Genomic DNA, 23,204 nt, shown 5'->3' with positions numbered 1-23,204 from the left:
CCAAAAGTGGCGAAGAGCTTCTAACTCCAGAATACCAGTCCAAGGATACCAGTATGGTATTAACAGTCTTCGAGACTTCTGCATCAAATAATATGTGGAAATGAACACTCCGCAGCCTTGCCGAAGTCTACCAAGTAGCAACAATAAACCCATGGATGACACGGCTATTACCTTTAATGCTAGTGACGAACCTAAATTCCGAACAGCCCGAGCACCAGCCGCATTGGTCCTCAGTCCAATAGTGGACGGCTTTCGCCTTACCAAGGTGCTCATGGACGGTGGCAGCTGACTGAACCTCATTTACGAGGAAACCCTCCGAAAAATGGAAATAGACTGGAGCCGCATTGAGCGAAGCAGCACAACCTTTAGAGGAATAATCCCCAGTCGGGAAGCATGCTGTACAGGAAAAATCACACTGGATGTGGTGTTCGGCACGCCGGATAATTACAAGTCCGAGGAGGTCACGTTCCAAGTGGCCCTGTTCAGCAACAGATATCACGCTCTATTAGGGCGAGAAGCATTCACAATTTTTCAAGCTATACCACATTATGGGTACATGAAGCTCAAAATGCCTGGGCCCAATGGAATCATCACTCTTGCTAGTGACCTGGACATAGCACTCCACGCTAAAAACAAGACAGCCGCACTGGCCCTGGAGGCACTATCTGAAGCCCTAGCGGCCGAGGAACTCACTACGCTGTGCTCCACGGTGAATAGGGACGATGTGATACTCGATAAGAGATCCAAGTCCACCTCCTTTAAACCAGCGGACGAAATAGTCAAATTCCAAGTCCATCCAACGGACCCTACAAAAACGGCCTCCATTGGGGCACAATTAAACCCTGATGTAGACGCCGCACTACGAGAATTCCTACGCGAAAATTGGGACATCTTTGCCTGGCACCCTTCAGACATGCCAGGAATCCCACGCCGGCTGGCCGAGCACAGCCTAAACATCATAAAAGGATTCAAGCCAGTCAAACAGGCTCTTCGGCGTTTCTCCGAACCCAAGAGACACGACATGGGAGAGGAACTAGCCAAATTATTGGAGGCCGGATTCATCAGAGATATAAAACATCCGGACTGGCTAGCAAACCTGGTGATGGTACCAAAGAAGGACAAATCTTGGCACCTATGCGTCGATTTTAAAGACCTCAATAAGGCTTGCCCAAAGGATCCCTTCCCCCTCCCCCGCATCGATCAAATTATCGACGCTACCGCAGGACATGATTCATTGTGTTTCCTCGACGCATACTCCGGCTACCACCAAATTAAGATGGCAGAGCCCGACCAGGCCGCAACGGCATTCATCACCCCATATGGCCCATTCTGCTTCAACACAATGCCCTTTGGGCTCAAAAATGTCGGCGCAACATACCAACGCATGATTCAGACATGTCTGGCAAACCAGATCGGCAAAATAGTGGAGGCATACGTAGACGATGTAGTCGTCAAAACCAAGCACGTCGAAACTCTAGTAGACAATTTGTGGCTCATGTTCGATAATCTCCGAACATATGACATTAAGCTTAACCCGGAAAAATGTGTTTTTGGCGTACCAGCCAGAAAGCTCAAGGCTTCATTGTATCCGGTAGAGGAATTGAAGCAAACCCAGCCAAGATCCGAGCTCTGTCACAATTGGATATCCCAAAGGACCTCAAACAAATACAAAAATTGACGGGATGCGTGGCAGCTTTAAGCCGCTTTATCTCCCGTTTAGGAGAAAAGGCATTACCCCTTTATCGCCTTCTCCGATGCACCGAACACTTCGTGTGGACGGATGCCGCCACGGCCGGACTCGAAGAAATAAAAGCCATATTGGCAACAAATCCGGTCCTGGCCGTGCCCAACATGGGTGAACCAATGCTATTATATATCGCGGCAACTCATCAAGTTGTAAGCGCGGTACTCGTTGTCGAACGAGAAACGGATGGACACATGTTCCCCCTTAAAAAACCAGTTTACTACATGTCCACTGTCCTGACTCCATGCAAGTCATGGTACCCGCATTATCATAAGATAGCGTACGCGGTGTTCATGGCATCCCGGAAGCTGCTACACTACTTTCAAGAGTGTTCGATAACAGTAGCCTCCAAAGTACCTCTTAATGACATTATAAACAACCGCGACGCAACGGGCCGGATTGCCAAATGGGCCATTGAGCTCCTCCCATTTGACATAACCTATAAGCCACGGTGAGCTATTAAGTCGCAAGTTTTGGCCGACTTCATCGCCGAATGGACTGAAGCCGAACTCCCTAAAGAGTATGACGCATATTCCAACTAGATCATGCACTTCGACGGCTAAAAAATGTTGGCTGGTCTGGGGGCTGGCGTCGTCCTGACGTCCCCAACTAGAGATACGGTTCAATACGTACTCCAGATAATGTATACAGACTCCAACAACGCAGCCGAATACGAGGCCCTTCTACCTGGCCTCCGGATGGCAATCTCCATGGGCATTCAATGCCTAGAGGTGCGCGGGGATTCGAACCTCGCGATATCCCAAATAATGGAGGCTTTGATGCCAAGGATCCAAAAATGGCAGCTTATCGCAACGCCGTCCTAAAACTGTCAGCTCGGTTTGAGGGGCTCGAATTTCACCATATAGCCCGGGATAACAACCAGGCAGCAGACGTATTGGCACGCATTGGCGCAAAGCGCGATGCCGTCCCTCCCAACATCTTCCTAGAGAGGCTGTTCAAGCCATCCATACTATAAGAGGGGGAATCCAGAAATAATAACCTGGACCCAACCGCACTGCCTGACACCGAACATTCTGACACAATTGGCGGTTCGGCCAACGAAGTAACATCCTCAGCCCACGTAATAATGGCAGTCATTGCCCCGTGGACAGAACCATTCCTAGCCTACCTAACTAGGCAGGAACTTCCCGAGGACCAAAACGAGGCCCGCTGCATAGTGCGGCGATCTAAAGCCTATAAGGTCCATGAGGGAGAACTTTACAAGAAAAGCACAACCGGAGTCCTTAAAAGGTGTATCTCTGAAGAGGAAGGGCAGAACCTTCTGGCTGAAATTCATGCCAGACTCAGCGGGCACCATGCCGCAGCCCGGGCCCTTGTAGGCAAGGCCTTCCGTACAGGATTTTATTGGCCGACGGCCTGGGCAGATGCTCAAGACTTAGTCCAACGATGCGTCGGTTGCCAGCTTTTTGCTAATCAAAGCCACATGCCACCCACCGCCCTCAAAACTATACCCATAACCTGGCCCTTCGCGGTCTGGGGGCTTGACATGGTTGGACCCCTTAAAGGAGGAACCTGATACGTCTTCGTCGTATCTATAATTTTTGATTGTTCCATGCCAATATTATTCACTTTCATATACTTTTTGGCAACTTTTTATATTATTTTTGGGACTAACATATTGATCCAGTGTCCAGTGCCAGTTCTTGTCTGTTGCATGTTTTTTGTTTCGCAGAAACCCAATATCAAACAGAGTCCAAACGAAAAAAAACGAACGGAGATTTTTTTTGGAATATTTATGATTTTCTGGAAGTAAAATCAACGTGAAACGGTATCCGAGGTGGGCACGAGGTAGGGGGCGCACCCTACCCCCCCAGGCGCGCCCCTGACCCTCGTGGTCCACCCGTAAGGCGGTTGATTCTCTTCTTCTGGCGCAAGAAAGATAATTTTATGAGAAAGATCTGGGCGAAAGATTCACCCCAATCGGAGTTACGGATCTCCAGATATAAAGGAAACGGTGAAGGGGTAGAATCTGCCAATGAAGAGAACGCAGAAACAGAGAGATAGATCCAATCTCGGAGGGGCCCTCGCCCCTCCCAAGCCATGGGAGCCAAGGACCAGAGGGGAAACCCTTCTCCCATCCAGGGAGAAGGTCAAGGAAGAAGAAGAAGAAGGGGGGCTCTCTCCCCCTTGCTTCCGGTGGCGCCGGAACGCCGCCAGAGGCCATCATCATCACCGCGATCTTCACCAACACCTCCATCACCTTCCCCCTTCTATCTACAGCGGTCCACTCTCCCGCATCCCGCTGTACCCTCTACTTGAACATGGTGCTTTATGCTACATATTATTTTCCAATGATGTGTTGCCATCCTATGATGTCTAAGTAGATTTTCGTTGTCCTATCGGTGATTGATGAATTGCTATGATTGGTTTGAGTTGCATGTTTTATTATTGGTGCTGTCCTATTGTGCCCTCCGTGTCGCGCAAGCGTGAGGGACTCCCGCTGTAGGGTGTTGTAATACGTTCATGATTCGTTTATAGTGGGTTGCTAGAGTGACAGAAGCTTAAAGCCGAGTAAGAGGATTGTTGCGTATGGGATAAAAGGGGACTTGATACTTTAATGCTATGGTTGGGTTTTACCTTAATGAATCTTTAGTAGTTGCGGATGCTTGCTAGAGTTCCTATCATAAGTGCATATGATCCAAGTAGAGAAAGTATGTTAGCTTATGCCTCTCCCTCAAATAGAATTGCAATAGTGATTACCGGTCTAGTAACATAGTCAGTTGCCTAGGGACAATTCCACAACTCCTACCACCACTTTTCCACACTCGCTATATTTACTTTGTTGCTTCCTTATCTTAACAGCCCCTAGTTTATATTTACGCGTTCTTTACTTTCTTGCAAGCTTACCCAAAAACACCTACAAAGTACTTCTAGTTTCATACTTGTTCTAGGTAAAGAGAACGTCAAGCGTGCGTAGAGTTGTATCGGTGGTCGATAGAACTTGAGGGAATATTTATTCTACCTTTAGCTCCTCGTTGGGTTCGACACTCTTACTTATCGAAAACTGTTGCGATCCCCTATACTTGTGGGTTATCAAGACCTTTTTCTGGCGCCGTTGCCGGGGAGTCATAGCGTGGGGTGAATATTCTCGTGTGTGCTTGTTTGCTTTATCACTAAGTAATTTTTATTTTTGCTGTTCTAAGTTGTTCTCTATCTTTAGTTATGGATACGGAATGCAAAATACCAAAAAAATAGCTATACTTGCTACTCATGAGGATGGGGTAACTCCTAAATCCCTAGATTCTCATTATGCGAGAAATATTATATACTACTTTGATAATCCTGAGAAAACCCCATTCAACTTTATAATGGGAGACACGTTGGATCAACGTGAATACTTTAGGGATTATCGCTTGACACAAAAAGGGAAACTATTATGGGATCAATTTATTATGTTGCATTGGTATGCCTGGGCTCTATGCTTGAGATATGATGTTACTTGTTGCTCTAGGATGGAGGCTCCACACCTTCCCTTTTCATGCAAATTTAATGCTAATGAAACCTTAGCTTCTTATGCTAATGGTATATATGATTACTATGATGTGGAACAAATAGAAGAATTTGTTGCTTTTAAGGCTGCTTATGAAATTGAAGCTTTGTTTGAAAAGTATGAAGCTTTAGATGATGATGTTTATAGGCCTCAAAGTCTTGCTATACTTAGATATTGCTATGAAAATTATAAATACAATTACTATATTAATGCATTTATTGAGAAAGTCTCCGCTGTCCAAGAAGAGACTAATATTTTGCAGGAAGCTATGGAAGAAGAAATTGATGAAACTCTGAGCTCATTGGATGAAAAAGATGATGAGGAGAGCGAAGAACAAAAGGAGGAGGAGCGGATTAGCTACCCGTGCCCACCTTCTAATGAGAGTAACTCTTCAACTCATACATTGTTTAATTCCCCTTCGTGCTTACCAAAGGATGGTTGCTATGATGATTGCCATGATGATTGCTATGATGATTGTTATGATCCCATTGATTCTCTTGAAATATCCCTTTTTGATGATGCTTGCTATGCCTATGGCCAAGATGCCAATATGAATGATGCTTATGGAGATGAACTTGCTATAGTTCCTTATGTTATGAATGAAATTGTTGCTATTGCACCCACGCATGATAGTCCTATTATCCTTTTGAATTCTCCCGACTACACTATATCGGAGAAGCTTGCACTTATTAAGGATTATATTGATGGGTTGCCTTTTACTACACATGATGATTTTGATGAATATAATATGCATGTGCTTGCTGCTCCTACTTGCAATTATTATGAGAGAGGAACTATGTCTCCACCTCTCTATGTTTCCAATACTATGAAATTGCAAGAAACTGCTTATACTATGCACTAGCCTTTACTCAGTGTGTATGAATTGTTCTCTTATGACATGCCGATGCATAGGAAGAGAGTTAGACTTCGTTGTTGCATGATATATGCTACTTTGTGCTCACTACTAAATTACAAATCATTGTTAATTAAAATTGGCTTTGATATACCTTGGGATCTGGGTGGATTCATTACTTGAGCACTAAATGCCTAGCTTAATGGCTTTAAAGAAAGCGCTGCCAGGGAGACAACCCGGAAGTTTTAGAGAGTCATTTATTTCTGTCGAGTGATTTCATATAGTTTAAAAACAACAAAAATAAAGAGGGGAACCCAAAACTTTTCAAAAAGGAAAGTGAAAGTGAGAAAGACAAGCATTGTTGAAGTGGGAGCTAGCCTTGAACTTTGTTCATGCTCACGGAAACTTTGTGAATCTTAATTACAGAAACTTTTCAATAAAAATAATTATCCCCTTGTACAATTCCATTGTATTATAAAAATAATGTGCCAAGGTTTGCCTTTAGGATGTTTACAATGCTTGTTGGGTTGTATGGTGCAGGACAGAAACTTTGGCTGTAGTGCGCGATTTTACATTTTTAACTGGAACGTCAATTGGTTCTGATTCCTTTTGCACTGTATTTATATACAACTTTTTTATTTTGCCTAATTTTGGTAGAATTGTTGAGGTACCAGAAGTATTGTGGATGTTCAGATTGCTACAGACTGTTCTGTTTTTGACAGATTCTGTTTTTGATGCATAGTTTGCTTGTTTTGATGAATCTATCAATTTATATCAGTGGAATAAGCCATGGAGAAGTTATATTACAGTAGACACAATGCAAAAACAAAATATGAATTGGTTTCCAACAGTACTTAGAGTGGTGATTTGCTTTATTATACTAACGGATCTTACCGAGTTTTCTGTTGAAGTTTTGTGTGGATGTAGTGTCTAATCGAGGGTGTTTCGATGTGAGAAGAAGGAAGAGAGGCAAGAGATCAAGCTTGGGGATGCCCGAAGCACCCCAAGTAAATATTCAAGGAGACTCAAGCGTCTAAGCTTGGGGATGCTGGGGAGGCATCCCCTCTTTCTTCAACAAGTATCCGTATGTTTCGGATTCGTTTCGTTCGTGCATTATGGCAAGTCTTGGAGCATCTTTTGCAATTAGGTTTTTATTTTTCTTTTATGCACCATGCTGGTATGAGATAATCCTTGGTTGATTTATAGAATGCTCATTGTACTTCACTTAAATCTTTTGAGTGTGGCTTTATAGAATGCTTCATGTGCTTCACGTATATCATTTGAAGTCTAGATTGCCTGTTTCTCTTCATTTAGACAACCGCCATTTGCAGAATGCTCTTTTGCTTCACTTATACTTGTTAGAGCATGGGCATATCTTTTGTAGAAAGAATTAAACTTTCTTGCTTCACTTATATCTATTTAGAGAGATGACAGGAATTGGTCATTGCTACATCTCGAGCTAGCGTTGGTTTTCCCTGAAGAGGAGGGGGTGATGCAGCACAGTAGCGTAAGTATTTCCCTCAGTTTTTGAGAACCAAGGTATCAATCCAGTAGGAGGTCACGCGCAAGTCCCTCGTACCTGCACAAAATGGTAGCAATTCGCAACCAACGCTTAGGGGTTGTCAATCCCTTCACGGTCACTTATGAGAGTGAGATCTAATAGAGATAATATTTTTGGTATTTTTGGTATAAAGATGCAAAGTAAAAAGGTAAAGGCAAAACAAGTAAATAAAGTGATAGAGATTGATATGATGAATAGACCCGGGGGCCATAGGTTTCACTAGTGGCTTCTCTCAAGAGCATAGATATTCTATGGTGGGTGAACAAATTACTGTTGAACAATTGACAGAATTGAGCATAGTTATGAGTATATCTAGGCAATGATCATGTATATAGGCATCATGTCCGTGACAAGTAGATCGAAACGATTCTGCATCTACTACTATTACTCCACTCATCGACCGCTATCCAGCATGCATCTAGAGTATTAAGTTAAAAATAGAGTAACGCCTTAAGCAAGATGACATGATGTAGAGGAATAAATTCATGCAATATGATAAATACCCCATCTTGTTATCCTCGATGGGAACAATACAATACGTGCCTTGCAACTCCTTCTGTCACTGAGTAAGGACACCGCAAGATTTAACCCAAAGCTAAGCACTTCTCCCATTGCAAGAACTACCAATCTAGTTGGCCAAACCAAACGGATAATTTGAAGAGACTTGCAAAGATAACTCAATCATACATAAAAGAATTCAGAGAAGAATCAAATATTTTCCATATATAATACTGGATCATAAACCCAAATTCATCGGTCTCAACAAACACACCGCAAAAAGAAGATTACATCGAATAGATCTCCACGAGAGAGGGGGAGAACATTGTATTGAGATCCAAAAAGAGAGAAGAAGCCATCTAGCTACTAGCTATGGACCCGAAGGTCTGAAGTAAACTACTCACACTTCATCGGAGAGGCTATGGTGTTGATGTAGAAGCCCTCCGTGGTGGATGCCCTCTCCGGCGGAGCTCCGGAACAGGCCCCAAGATGGGATCTCGTGGATACAGGAAGTTGTGGCGGTGGAATTAGGTTTTTGGCTCCGTCTCTGGTCTAATGGGGGTACGTAGGTATATATAGGAGGAAGGAGTATGTAGGTGGAGCTCCAAGGGGCCCACGAGGCAGGGGGCGCGCCTAGGGGGGAGGGGCGCGCCCTCCACCCTCGTGACCGCCTCGTGGCTTTCTTGACGGAGGGTCCAAGTCTCCTGGATCTTATCTGATGAGAAAATCACGTTCCCGAAGGTTTCATTCCGTTTGGACTCCGTTTGATATTCTGTTTCCTCGAAATACTGAAATAGGCAAAAAACAGCAATTCTGGGCTAGGCCTCCGGTTAATAGGTTAGTCCCAAAAATAATATAAAAGTGGAAAATAAAGCCCAATATAGTCCAAAACAGTAGATAAAGTAGCATGGAGCAATCAAAAATTATAGATACATTGAAGACGTATCAGGCATCCCCAAGCTTAATTCCTGCTCGTCCTCAAGTAGGTAAATGATAAAAAGAGAATTTTTGATGCGGAGTGATACTTTGGCATAATTTCAATGTAAATCTTCTTAATCATGGTATGAATATTCAGATCCGAAAGATTCAAGACAAAAGTTCATATTGACATAAAAAATAATAATACTTCAAGCATACTAATCAAAGTAATTATGTCTTCTCAAAATAACATGGCCAAAGAAAGTTATCCCTACAAAATCATATAGTCTGGTTATGCTCCATCTTCCCCACACAAAGTATTTAAATCATGCACAACCCCGATGACAAGCCAAGCAATTGTTTCATACTTTAACATTTTCAAAACTTTTTCAATCTTCACGCAATACATGAGCGTGAGCCATGGATATAGCACTATATGTGGAATAGAGTGGTGGTTGTGGAGAAGACAAAAAAAGAGGGAAGATAGTCTCACATCAACTAGGTGTATCAACGGGCTATGGAGATGCCCATCAATAGATATCAATGCGAGTGAGTAGGGATTGCCATGCAACGGATGCACTAGAGCTATAAGTATATGAAAGCTCAACAAAAGAAACTAAGTGGGTGTGCATCCAACTCGCTTGCTCACGAAGACCTATGGCATTTTGAGGAAGCCCATGATTGGAATATACAAGCCAAGTTCTATAATGAAAAATTCCCACTAGTATATGAATGTGACAACATAGGAGACTCTCTATCATGAAGATCATGGTGCTACTTTGAAGCACAAGTGTGGTAAAAGGATAGTAGCATTGTCCCTTCTCTCTTTTTCTCTCATTTTTTATATTTTTTTATTTGGGCCTTTTCTCTTTTTTTATGGCCTCTTTTTTCTCTTTTTTTCCGTCCGGAGTCTCATCCCGACTTGTGGGGGAATCATAGCCTCCATCATCCTTTCCTCACTTGGGACAATGCTCTAATAATGATGATCATCACACTTTTATTTTTCTTACAACTCAACAATTACAACTCGATACTTAGAACATAATATGACTCTATATGAATGCCTCCGGCGGTGTACCGAGATATGCAATGATTCATGAGTGACATGTATGAAAGAATTATGAAAGGTGGCTTTGCCACAAATACGATGTCAACTACATGATCATGCTAAGCAATATGACAATGATGGAGCGTGTCATAATAAACGGATCGGTGGAAAGTTGCATGGCAATATATCTCGGAATGGCTATGGAAATGCCATAATAGGTAGGTATGGTGGCTATTTTGAGGAAGGTTTATGGTGGGTGTATGATACCAGCGAAAGGTGCACGGTATTAGAGAGGCTAGCAATGGTGGAAGGATGGGAAAAAGTGCGTATAATCCATGGACTCAACATTAGTCATAAAGAACTCATATACTTATTGCAAAAATCTAGAAGTTATCAAAGCAAAGTATTACGCGCATGCTCCTAGGGGGATAGATTGGTAGGAAAAGACCATCGCTCGTCCCCGACCGCCACTCATAAGGAAGACAATCAATAAATAAATCATGCTCCGAGCTCATCACATAACGGTTCACCATACGTGCATGCTACGGGAATCACAAACTTCAACACAAGTATTCTTTGAATTAACAACTACTCAACTAGCATTACTCTAATATCACCATCTTCATATCTCAAAACAATTATCAAGCATCAAACTTGTCTTAGTATTCAACGCACTCAAAAGAAAGTTTCACATATCTTGAACACCAAGTATATTAACATTAAGCAAATTACCATGCTATTAATGACTCTCAAAATAATCTAAGTGAAGCATGAGAGATCAAGTTTCTTTAAAACAAATCCACCACCGTGCTCTAAAAGATCTAAGTGAGGGACTAGAGCAAAAATTATCAAGCTCAAAAGATATAAGTGAAGCACTATGAGCAAAACTATCAAGCTCAAAAGATATAAGTGAAGCACATAGAGTATTCTAACAAATTTCAAATCATATATGGCTCTCTCAAAAGGTGTGTACAACAAGGATGATTGTGGTAGACTAACAAGCAAAGACTCAAATAATACAAGACGCTCCAAGCAAAACACATATCATGTGGTGAATAAAAATATAGCTCCAAGTAAATTACCGATGGAAGTGGACGAAAGAGGGGATGCCTTCCGGGGCATCCCCAAGCTTTGACTTTTTGGTGTCCTTCGATTATCTTGGGGGTGCCATGGGAATCCCCAAGCTTAGGCTCTTGCCACTCCTTGTTCCATAATCCATCAAAAGAATTCGCCCAAAACTTGGAAACTTCACAACACAAAACTCAATAGAAATCTCGTGAGCTTCGTTAGAGAAAGAAAACAAAAGACTACTTTAAGGTACTGTAATGAACTCATTCTTTATTTATATTGGTGTTAAACCTACTGTATTCCAACTTCTCTATGGTTTATAAACTAATTTACTAGCCATAGATTCATCAAAATAAGCAAACAACACACGAAAAACAGAATCTGTCAAAAACAGAACAGTCTGTAGTAATCTGTAACTAACGCAAACGTCTGGAACTCTAAAAATTCTACCAAAATAGGAAGTCCTGTACAATTTGTTTACGGATCAGCAGCAAAAAGAATCAACGCAAAAGCACGTTCCTGTGATTTATCATAACTAAATTCGTGCGCGCAAAGTTTCTGTTTTTCAGCAGAATCAAATCAACTATCATCGTAGGTTGTCTTATAGGTCTTACTTGGCACAAACACTAATTAAAACATAAAACCACATCCAAACAGAAGGTAGATAGATTATTTATTACTAAACAGAAGCAAAAACAAAAAACACAAAATAAATTTGGGTTGCCTCCCAACAAGCGCTATCGTTTAACGCCCCTAGCTAGGCATAAAAGCAAGGATACATCTAGGTATTGCCATCTTTGGTAGGCAATCCATAAGTGGCTCTCATGATAGATTCATATGGTAATTTTATTTTCTTTCTAGGAAAGTGTTCCATGCCCTTCTTTAAGGGAAATTGGAATTTAATATTCCCTTTCTTCATATCAAGATTCAACAAAGCAGTATTGATTTCACAAGATTCAGTATCTGCAAGAGGAGCAATCGGAGTGCTAAGGAAATCATTATTATTGGTACTGGTGAAGTCACACAATTTGGTAGCATCTTGAGCCATCACGACAAGCAAGCAAACTAACACACGAGCAAACAAAAGGCAAAGGGAAAAAGAAGAGGAGATTGAGAAAGAGAGTGTCGGTGTCAAAACCGGCGGATCTCGGGTAGGGGGTCCCGAACTGTGCGTCTAGGCGGATGGTAACAGGAGACGAGGGCCATGATGTTTTTACCCAGGTTCGGGCCCTCTTGATGGAGGTAAAACCCTACGTCCTACTTGATTAATATTGATGATGTGGGTTACAAGAGTAGATCTACCACGAGATCAAGGAGGCTAAACCCTAGAAGCTAGCCTATGGTATGATTGTTGTTCGTCCTATGGACTAAAGCCATCCGGTTTATATAGACACCAGAGAGGGCTAGAGTTACACAGAGTCGGTTACATTGGTAGGAGATCTACATATCCGTATCGCCAAGCTTGCCTTCCACGCCAAGGAAAGTCCCATCCGGACACGGGACGAAGTCTTCAATCTTGTATCTTCATAGTCTTGGAATCCGGCCGATGATGGTAGTTCGGCTATCCGGACACCCCCTAGTCCGGGACTCCCTCAGTAGCCCCTGAACCAGGCTTCAATGACGACGAGTCCGGCGCGCATATTGTCTTTGGCATTGCAAGGCGGGTTCCTCCTCCGAATAATTTATAGAAGATTGTGAACATCAGGATAGTGTCCGGCTCTGCAAAATAAATTCCACATACAACCGTAGAGAGAATAATATTACACAAGTTCAATTTGCTGATGTATTTTGTGGCGTAACGTCACACCACTACCAAGCCTTCAAATTGTTTTTATTGTTCCATCTCAGCGCGTTTAGCGAGGCAGTTTCCTTGGCACGTCTTGTCGAAGCAGAGATCGTGTTCCCCTTATTCCGGGATTCCCATCAATACGGACATGGGTAACCCAACCGCGCCATTGATTGCAGCGCTTGGGAGATAAGCGAGTTTTATCAGGCCGGTGGGGACACGTGTTTCTGTCTGCCCATATAAGGGGATAAAGATCCAACCTTTTTACCTGCGCCTTCTTCCTCCTTGGCTTATCCATCTCTGCGAACTCGAGATCTAGCGCCCAAGCCCGCACATCTCACCTCAACCTTCTCCAAATATGTCCGGAGCGGGAGGCAAGTGGATGGCCTCCTCCGTCACAGAGGGGCATATCCAGAAGCTGCGCAGCGCCGGATACTTGTCCAGCGACATCAAGCATCGGCTCCCCGACGAGGGAGAGCTCATCCCCACCCCTAGACCCCATGAGAGGGTAGTATTCCTTTCCCATTTCCTCTGCGGACTGGGCTTCCCACTTCATCTCTTTGTCTGGGGGCTCATGTTCTACTACGGCCTAGATTTCCATGATCTGGCCCCGAATTTTATCCTCAACATCTCGGCGTTTATCGTCGTGTGCGTGGCCTTCCTCTGCATCCAGCCCCACTTTGGCTTGTGGCTCAAGACCTTCAGTGTCAAGCCGAAGGTTGTGAAGGGCAGCCAAGCGGAGTGCGGAGGCGCCATGGTGGGCAGGATGTCCCACGTTACGTGGCTGGAGGGTACTTTTGTGGAAACCATTAAGGGGTGGCAATCGGGGTGGTTCTACATCACCGAGCCGCGTGACCCTGATTGGGCAGCGGCCCCCGAATTCAGATCCGGCATCCCCACACGGCTGACCTCCTAGAAAGAGAGCGTCCGGATTTGGGGCGATCCGGAGGAGCTGACCGGACTCCAAGCCTGCGTCCAAAAGCTGGTGGACAAGAAGCTCAAGCTTGTCAACGTAGTCCAGGTCATGCTCATCCGCCAGATTCTCCCGTGCCAACGACGGGGCTTCAATATGTGGGAGTTTGATCCGGCGCAACACCAGACTTTGAATGGGCTCTTCGACACTACGTACGAAGAGGTCTGGAAGGTGCTGTTCAAGGGCGCCGAGGCTCCCGCATCCACTACCGAAGATCGCGGATTCAGCTCGCAGCGTCCAGCTGACGAGGTAAGTGATATCGTCCTTTACGGGACGCTTGTTATTCATAGTTTGACTCTATGCAGGATCTAAACTCCCTTTCCTTTGACAGGGCTGGCGGAAGAAGGCCGCACAGGCTATCTGTCCGGCCCCATTGCCAGAGGACCTAGCTGACGCCCGCCTAATGGGGCTGCTGGCTCCGGCACCCCACGTGGTGCCGGAGAAGAAGGCCAAGAAGAAGGCCACAGGGACACGGAAGATTTCCCGTTTTCAGGTGCTATCGGACAATGAATCCGAGGCCGACTCCTCCCACCAAGGCGAGGAGGAGAAGAAGAAAGCCTCTCCCCTCAGACTATTCCAAGAGGGGGAAAACTCTTCCCCCGGACTGTTCCGCCAACGCTAGTGACGACGACGAGGACTGGCCTCCAAGGGCCAAGCCTCTGGCGAGATCGTAAGTATCCGGACTCCCGAATAACTTCAAGGTTTTCGTTTTCCGCCACATTATGTCTTTCTAATGCCGCATACAACCCTGCAGTCCGCCTAAGGATGATCTCCCCACTTCGTCGAGCGGGTCCTTAGGGGCGTCGGATATGGATTCTCTTCCGACTGCCTCCACCCCCCGTGATGCGGACGATGCCGAGGTGGGATCCCAGGAAGGGACCCACCAGGAGGAGAGGGCCCCGGAGGTGTCGCAGGACAACCTCTCGGACTTTGCACCGGACTCAGCCCCAGAACCCATAGTGGCTCCGGAGTCCAGCGGGCGACCCCTTCGTAAGAAGGGCAAGACCGCGACGCCGACTGCCTCCGTCCAACCGGAGGTGCCGGATAATTTGCTGGAGGCGCTCAACGGCGCCTCCATCGAAGAGGAACACCGCACTGTTATGAGTGCGGTGATTCAGAAGGTTCAGCTCGCCAAGAGCGGGCTGACCGAAGCCTGCAGCAGCCTTCTAACAGGCCTTGAGGTAAGAATTTCAATATATGTAAAATGGTACCACATAGACAGTAGCCCCTGATGCTCGGTTCAGTGTTCGGAAAGAAAAGCCGTACTGAGGATCTTGAGAAAGATAAACGCAGGAGTCATGAAAATATGTCAATATGGGATTGCAGGCTGTGCTGCTGACCTCTGCCGCACTGACTGCGGAGGTCAATACTTTGAAGGAAAACCTCGAGCGGTCCGAGAACGAGCTCGGCCATGCCAAGAAGCAGCTCAAGGAAAAAGAAGGTGAGTAATACCTTATGAAAATTGTACCTTACAGAAAAGGATTTGGTTACAAGAAAAATGACAAGGATAACTGGGGTATTGCAGGGGCCACTAACGAGGTGGCGACCCTGAAGGAGGCGGTGGCCGCGGCCGAACACAATGCGGCTGTGGAGCGCACCGAGCGAGAGAAACAGGAGGCGCGGGTGGCGGAGGTACAGCAAGAGCTCCAGGATCTCGTGAAGAAACACGAGAGCCTGGAGCGTGACTCAAAGACTCGAGAGTCTGAGCTTGCAACGGCTCTTGAGAGTGCCAAAGCCGCTAAGGCCGAAGCCTACAAGGCCCTCCAGGAGATAGAGGTGGTGAAGAAAATAGCAGCGGGTAAGGCATTTTTCATGCAAAGTAAGCATGTAAGTGTTAATTACCTGTCGCTTACCCGAATTCGGAGCTCTCCAGGAGCGTTCGCAGATCTTCCCTGCAGCGTGTCCGATGCTGCTGCATTCTACCGGGCCGAGGAGGGGAGCTCAACGGAGAAGGTCTTCTGGTCTCAGTATGCTGAGGCCGGACATCCGGTGCCCCTTAGTGACCAGCTGAAGCAGCTGGTCGAGCTCCACAAGGCGGCCGAACAGGCCATGAAGGGCCTCATAGTTTGGCTGTGACCTAAGGAGGCTATGCCTGGGAGCTACTTCGGCCTGGTGCGGCGGCTGGTGGACGCGTGCCCGTGGGTTGAAGTTATCAAGCACTCCGCCTGTATCGAGGGTGCGCGTCAGGCCCTTGCCCGCGCAAAGGTGCACTGGGGCAAGATGGATGCCTAGAAGCTTGTGACGGACCCCCACCAGAGGGCAAGGAGCATCGCACGCCCGAGATGTATTATAGGAGTGTGCTGAAGGGCGCCCGCATTATTGCGGGTGAGTGCTCCAAATATGTAATATTTGAGTAGACTCGCATTTTGTTATCCTGTGCGCTGAAAACTTGGTTCATATGCGCTAAGCAACGCTTGTTAATTTAAAATATTACCTTTTGTGTGGCTGTTTATCAAATATGAGAGATGGCAAGTCGTCGGCTTCAGCCCCCATGCCACGAGTGCTGGGGTGTTCGGGATAAACTCGAGCGCTCTTGTTCCCATTTTTGGGTCCATCTAGGGAGGCGCTCAACACAACGAACAAGGCAACCGGACTTATAATGCCTGAACACTCTCACTTAGCCATAGAATTCTATAATTTTAAATTTCAGCGAAGCCCCTAGTTTTCGGAAGACCTCCGTTTTATTATTGGTTTGACCTTCGTTTTATTATTAGTTTTTCGGAAGGCCTCCGTTTTATTTTAAATTCTATAATGCCTTAACACTCTCACTTAGCCATAGAATTCTATAATTGGTTTGAGTTGCATGTTTTATTATTGGTGCTGTCCTATTGTGCCCTCTGTGTCGTGCAAGCGTGAGGGATTCCCGCTGTAGGGTGTTGCAATACGTTCATGATTCGTTTAGAGTGGGTTGCTAGAGTGACAGAAGCTTAAACCCGAGTAAGGGGATTGTTGCGTATGGGATAAAAGGGGACTTGATACTTTAATGCTATGGTTGGGTTTTACCTTAATGAATCTTTTGTAGTTGCGGATGCTTGCTAGAGTTCCAATATAAGTGCATATGATCCAAGTAGAGAAAGTATGTTAGCTTATGCCTCTCCCTCAATTAGAATTGCAATAGTGATTAGCGGTCTAGTAACATAGTCAGTTGCCTAGGGACAATTCCACAACTCCTACCACCACTTTTCCACACTCACTATATTTACTTTGTTGCTTCTTTATCTTAACAGCCCTTAGTTTATATTTACGCGTTCTTTACTTTCTTGCAAGCTTACCCAAAAACACCTACAAAGTACTTCTAGTTTCATACTTGTTCTAGGTAAAGCGAACGTCAAGCATGCGTAGAGTTGTATCGGTGGTCGATAGAACTTGAGGGAATATTTATTCTACCTTTAGCTCCTCGTTGGGTTCGACACTCTTACTTATCGAAAACTGTTGCGATCCCCTATACTTGTGGGTTATCAGAACCCACAAGCAAAGATACCTACTGGTCATGGTGGATAAGTTCACCAAATGGATAGAGGCCAAGCCTGTTAAGACGGCCGAATCCGGACCGGTGATAGACTTTATATCAGGGGTCGTACACCGTTACGGAGTCCCCCATAGCATCATCACTGACAATGGGACGAACTTTACGGCCGACGAGGTTAAACTCTGGTGCAAAAACATGGGCATCAAACTCGACTATGCTTCAATCTATCACCCTCAAACTAACGGTCAACTCAAGCGAGCAAATGGTCTAATCATGAGCGGCATCAAACCCCGATTAGTGCGGTCCCTTAAGGAATCTAACACGCACTGGGTAGAGGAGCTCGACTCCGTACTCTGGGGGCTGCGGACCACTCCAAGTCGCACCACCGGATTTACACCATTCTTTATGGTATACGGCGCAGAGGCAGTTCTGCCCTGTGACATAATTCATGACTCACCTCGCGTGCGCATGTATGAAGAAAGAGAAGCCGAGCTCGATCGGCAGGATATTTTGGACGGATTGGAGGAGGAGCGTGACATGGCAAAAGCCCGTTCCGCATTCTATCAACAGCAAGCTCGAAGATATCAAAGCAGAGAAAAATACGGGCCAAAACTTACAACATTGGCGAGTTAGTTCTATGCTTGCCGGACAAGAAAAAGGACAAACTCAAGCCCAAATGGGAAGGTCCCTTTATCAATGACCAAGTCCTGACCGGTGGAGCGTACTGTCTGCGAGATGCATCGGATAACCGACTCGAGCCGAACCCATGGAACGCAGCCCATCTCCGAAGATTCTATGCCTAGCGCCGGATTCTGAGTTCGTCTCGTTCCTCCGTCTATATTTTACATATTAGCTGTCTTTTTTTCTCTCCTTCTTCACCCTTTCCTATTACAGCCTTTGAAAGCTTGTTCGCGCATTGTTCGCACACACTTGATGCACTATCCGCGCTCATTATACCTGGGGGCTTCTTTAACAGAAGCTTATTTATATGGGCTTCATGCCCAACACATGTGTCACACTTCCGCATGTACATTTTATTCACCATTATATGCATCGATATGACTTAAGTTTTGGCTAAGCTGGGTTGCCTGGCTCCTGTGCTTACCCCTACGTTCTCGATTGTTCGGCTAGGCGGTAAAGGGAGCACCTCTGTGATTGTTACTGCTGGGTCAGCCGGATGTGTACCTCAGACTGGGTGAAGCCGAAAGCTAGTGTTCTTAAGGGAATATTCGGTCGGTGAACTAAAAGATGATTTTTTTACCTATTTATTCATCTGCCCCCAGATGTTTTTCTGCTTTTTTCGCAGTCCAGACATGCACTTTAGGGCATGCCTCCCAGGGAAAGGAACCCCTAACGGAACTATTCTCCCTGGAAGATGTTTCTTACTAACCATGTAATATAACATAACTAGTTGGGCACTTGTCTGATAAAGCACTAATGACCCCTATGCCTGGTCTCCACGCATGCCTTGGTTCTTATATAACCGCGAGGGTATTCGGACACACTCCGGACTATTGGGTCCCGAGGTTGAAGCGAAAAGGTCCGCTATGACAAACGATCTACAATCCGGCTAGAAGGCATTTTACATGTCATCTTAAATTACATAGTCAACTTGACTGGGCATATTCCTCTTCAATGCCATCCAGCAGGCTGTCTAGCTTACAGTCCTGTTGGGAATACTTTGTGGCCAATTCTAGTTGGCCGTACACTAAGCTCACAGGGATCTCCTTCCCATCGGGCCCCACAGGTCTAACCTCGGCCATGTGGTTTGGGTCAGCCTTCGTGTACCGTGTCTTCACCATGGCCCAGGCCTCCCTGGCGCCTTGATGGCAGGCCGATATCTTCCATAAGCGGAAGTGTTGCCGTGCTCCCTGAAGCCTCTCTGCAAGCTCTCCAAGGCCTTCGGGCAAGGAGACAGATGGCCACAAGGCCTGGGCGACACCTTTCATCACCTGCCGAACTCGTTCGTGCAGTTGCAAGAGCTCGAGAAGCAGGTCACCCGTAGAACCGGGCATCTCCTCTGCAGGACGGCCTATGAGCATACCTACATACATAACTATGTTAGACGACTTCCTCGCCGAACTCTTTTTCAAAGTTCGTTCAAGCACTTACTAAAAATGCCGCGTCGAAGTCGCTGATTCTCCTTAACGGAGTCAGATAGCTGGGCACGAACATCCTCTAGTTCCTCACCCAGCTGGGTGTTGGCATCTTGGAGATTATTTTTCTCCTGCCTCACCCTTGTAAGCACACTCTCGCCGGCCTTTAACCGGCGCATGAGCTGTTGCTTGTCTGGATCTATCCCGGCGCCATCTGCAATATTATTGTCGGACTTATACACGCCGCACTTCACAAATTACTTGTCTTTCGAAGCATATATTACCAGAGAGGGTCTCTTTGGCTTCCCCCGCTGTGGCTAGTGCGGCCTCAAGTTGGGCTTTGCACTCCTCCAGCTCCTGGGACAGTTGGGTATTCTTTTCTGTAAGATCCTGCACAATAAATGATCCTTAAATCAGTTATTCTAACTATTTCAAGTCTCGGGGGCTACTGGCATATATAACTGTCAAATTTTCTCACCCGTATGTCTTTTACATACTGCTCCATGGCTCTGGCTAGACCATTTTGAGCGGCACGGAGGTGCGCATCTCCCGAATTAAAGGCATTCAATGCCTCTAGGGAGAAACACGCATCACGAAGAACTGTCCGGCGGCACCTGTGATTCATGGCACTCTCCACCTCGGAATTGGTGGCAGATAACCTGTCGGCATCCTATGTCAAAGGAACATCCGACGCACGCCCCGTGTTCGCCTCCGCTTCTGGACCTGGCTTTGGAGCCTAGCGAGCGGAGGATTGACTGGGAACCTCTTCGGATACAGTCCAGCGAGCGCTCTTCTTCTTGAAAGGGCACGAGCGTTAGTATGCCTCCCGGGAATAAGGCCGGGGAGTAAGGTGACGCGCCATACCGTTGCACCGGAGTTTCGATCCGGACCGCACTTCTTTTTAGCCTGCTGGGTCGTGCTGCCCCTTGTTGGCTAGCTGCCGCGGGCTCGGCCCTGCGCCTCAAGGGCGCCCCCTACGAAACACCATTGGTATACGGTGATCAAAAACACGCATGGATGGGTCATTTTCAAAGTATTGGGACTTCGGTCTCAGTTACCTACGAAGCGGGAAGCATTCCGGGGTAATCGGCCGTAATGGCGACCAAGGCATTATCGATGCTCAGTTGATGGAAAACCCGTCGATCAGCTCCACCGATATGTCCGGATCCTCTTGGGAGGTCGAATCGAGGAACCTTTCTGGATCCTCGGGTTGTGGAAGCTGGCTGTTTATATCCTTTACGGCCCGGCGCAGTTCCTGCGCCAAAATCACAAAATGAGATGCTTGACTATGGGAGTACGAATCGGATAGGCAAAAATGAATGTCCGCTTACCCAGCTTGGAGGATTGTTCATAGAAAATCTTCCCTGCGGATTGATGCGGAGGAATTCCTCCTCTTCTCCCTTGTACAATGCGGACAAGATCTTCGTCAGATCGGCGACCGATCTCGGCCCCTTGCGGCCGCAGCAGGTGGCATCGTCCTCCCCGTTGAAATCCCACATGGGGTGGCCTCTATACTGGAGCTGCTGCACCCCCCGCATAATGCATATGGCCATGACTCCGATCATGGTCAGTCCGGAATGAGCTAACAACCTTATCCGGCTCATCAGGTAAATGACGTCCCTGTCGTTTTCCCTCTAAGGGATCCATGGACGCCAGCTTAGGCGTTTCTTCAAAGGAGCGTTATTAAACTCAGGGAGGCCGACCCGAACAGGGTCCGGCAGGGGGACATCTTCTATATAAAACCATGCTGAAGGCCAGTCTTCGAACACCTTCTTCGGGGTTCCGGACAGATATCCGGTCCTGGCGATGCGCCATAGTTCGGCTCTGCCCACTTGATATATCGACCCCTCTTGAGAACGGGGCACAAGATAGAACAACTTCTTCCACAGCGCAAAATGAGCCTCGATGCCCAAAAACAGCTCGCAAAGGGCCACGAAGCCCGTGATATGCAAAATGGAGGCAGGCGTAAGGTTGTGCAACTGGAGGCCATAGAACTCTAGGAGCCCCCGGAGAAACGGATGAATTAGAAATCCGAGCCCTCTTATCAAATAAGAGACAAGGCATACCCGCTCTCCTTTGGAGAAGCTGGGGACGTTCTCCGCTTGCCTACCGCCCTTATAGGTGGCGAGTCCAGCTCGAACCGGGACCATGAAGGCTGGGGGAAGAAATCCCTTGGTTTGGAGTGCCACTAGCTCACTGTGCGGGACGGAGCATCTCTCCCAATCTCTAGGCTGAGGGCTGGGAGGGCGAGAGGAGGAGCCGCGTCGACTGTCCATGATGGAATGGATTTCTGTCAGATGCACTCTGATGAATGCTCGGGAAGGGAGGATGGTGTGATTCGGATCTAGATCCTCGTCTCTTTTATAGACAGCTCATTTGCGTAGCTAGGGGGGTAAATGTAAAAATACCCCGACTTTTTGCATTCGTTCAACATGTGGAAGACAACCATTATTGGGCGTGGAAGCCGAGGAGCGCAGTATTCACAGGAAGCCGGACGCTATTCAACAGGTACACATGATTTGGAGAAGAACCCGCCTTGCAATGCCGAAGACAATCTACGCGTCAGACTCATCGCCATTGAAGCCTGGTTCGGGGGCTACTGAGGGAGTCCCGGACTAGGGGGTGTCCAGATAGCCGAACTATCATCTTCGGCCGGACTCCTGGACTATGAAGATACAAGATTGAAGACTTCGTCCCGTGTCCGGATGGGACTTTCCTTGGCGTGGAAGGCAAGCTTGGCGATACGGATATGTAGATCTCCTACCATTGTAACCGACTCTGTGTAACCCTAACCCTCTTCGGTGCCTATATAAACCGGAGGGTTTTAGTCCGTAGAAAAAACAACAATCATACCATAGGCTAGCTTCTAGGGTTTAGCCTCTTTGATCTCGTGGTAGATCTACTCTTGTACTACCCATATCATCAATATCAATCAAGCAGGAGTAGGGTTTTACCTCCATTGAGAGGGCCCGAACCTGGGTAAAACATCGTGTCCCTTGTCTCCTGTTACCATCCACCTAGACGCACAGTCCGGGATCCCCTACCTGAGATCCGCCGGTTTTGACACCGATAATATCCAAACATCGTCGAAACAGTGCACAAGGGAGTGAAGTGTGGATACCTAGTCCGGGTCGGTGTTTGGGCATGTTCGCCTAGCTAGAGTGCGGGTCACTTCAGAGCCGTTGAGGGTGATGTGCTGGCGTTGGCTGGCCGCGCACAGATGCAGATCTTGAGTGGCAGCAGAGCGCTACGATGCAGTGGACGAGACCGTTGGTGAAGCCCCAATGGCCTGGGGGGCAGAGGTGTGATGATGTGCTCGGTGAAGTAGCCCCGGTGAGCTGGGAGACGGTGTCGGTGAAGCGCACCTGATGCGGTGGAAGTCGGTGTCTGTGAGGCACGTCGGTTGCGGTGGCCGACGTTGTCGGTGGACCACCTGGTGCAGTGGACAAGGGCGTACATGAGGTAGCTCCGGTGCGGTGGTGAAGCGCGACCATCGTCTTCGTCGTCGTCGTCCGGCACAGAGGTGGGGAAAGAGACGAGACGAGGAGCGATTCGAACTTTGCTTGGATTGGCGACGAATTAGGGATTTAAGCAATCTGGGCGCGGAAGGGGACGGTGGAGAAGAGAGTATTTGTAGGGCTGGAATTGGGGCCGCCAGATATTTCAATCCGAAACATGG

This window comes from Triticum aestivum, chromosome 6B (assembly GCF_018294505.1).
Source record: "Triticum aestivum cultivar Chinese Spring chromosome 6B, IWGSC CS RefSeq v2.1, whole genome shotgun sequence".
NCBI lineage: Eukaryota > Viridiplantae > Streptophyta > Magnoliopsida > Poales > Poaceae > Triticum > Triticum aestivum.
The sequence above is the reverse complement of the archived record's forward strand: the minus strand, read 5'-3'. Positions refer to the sequence as shown.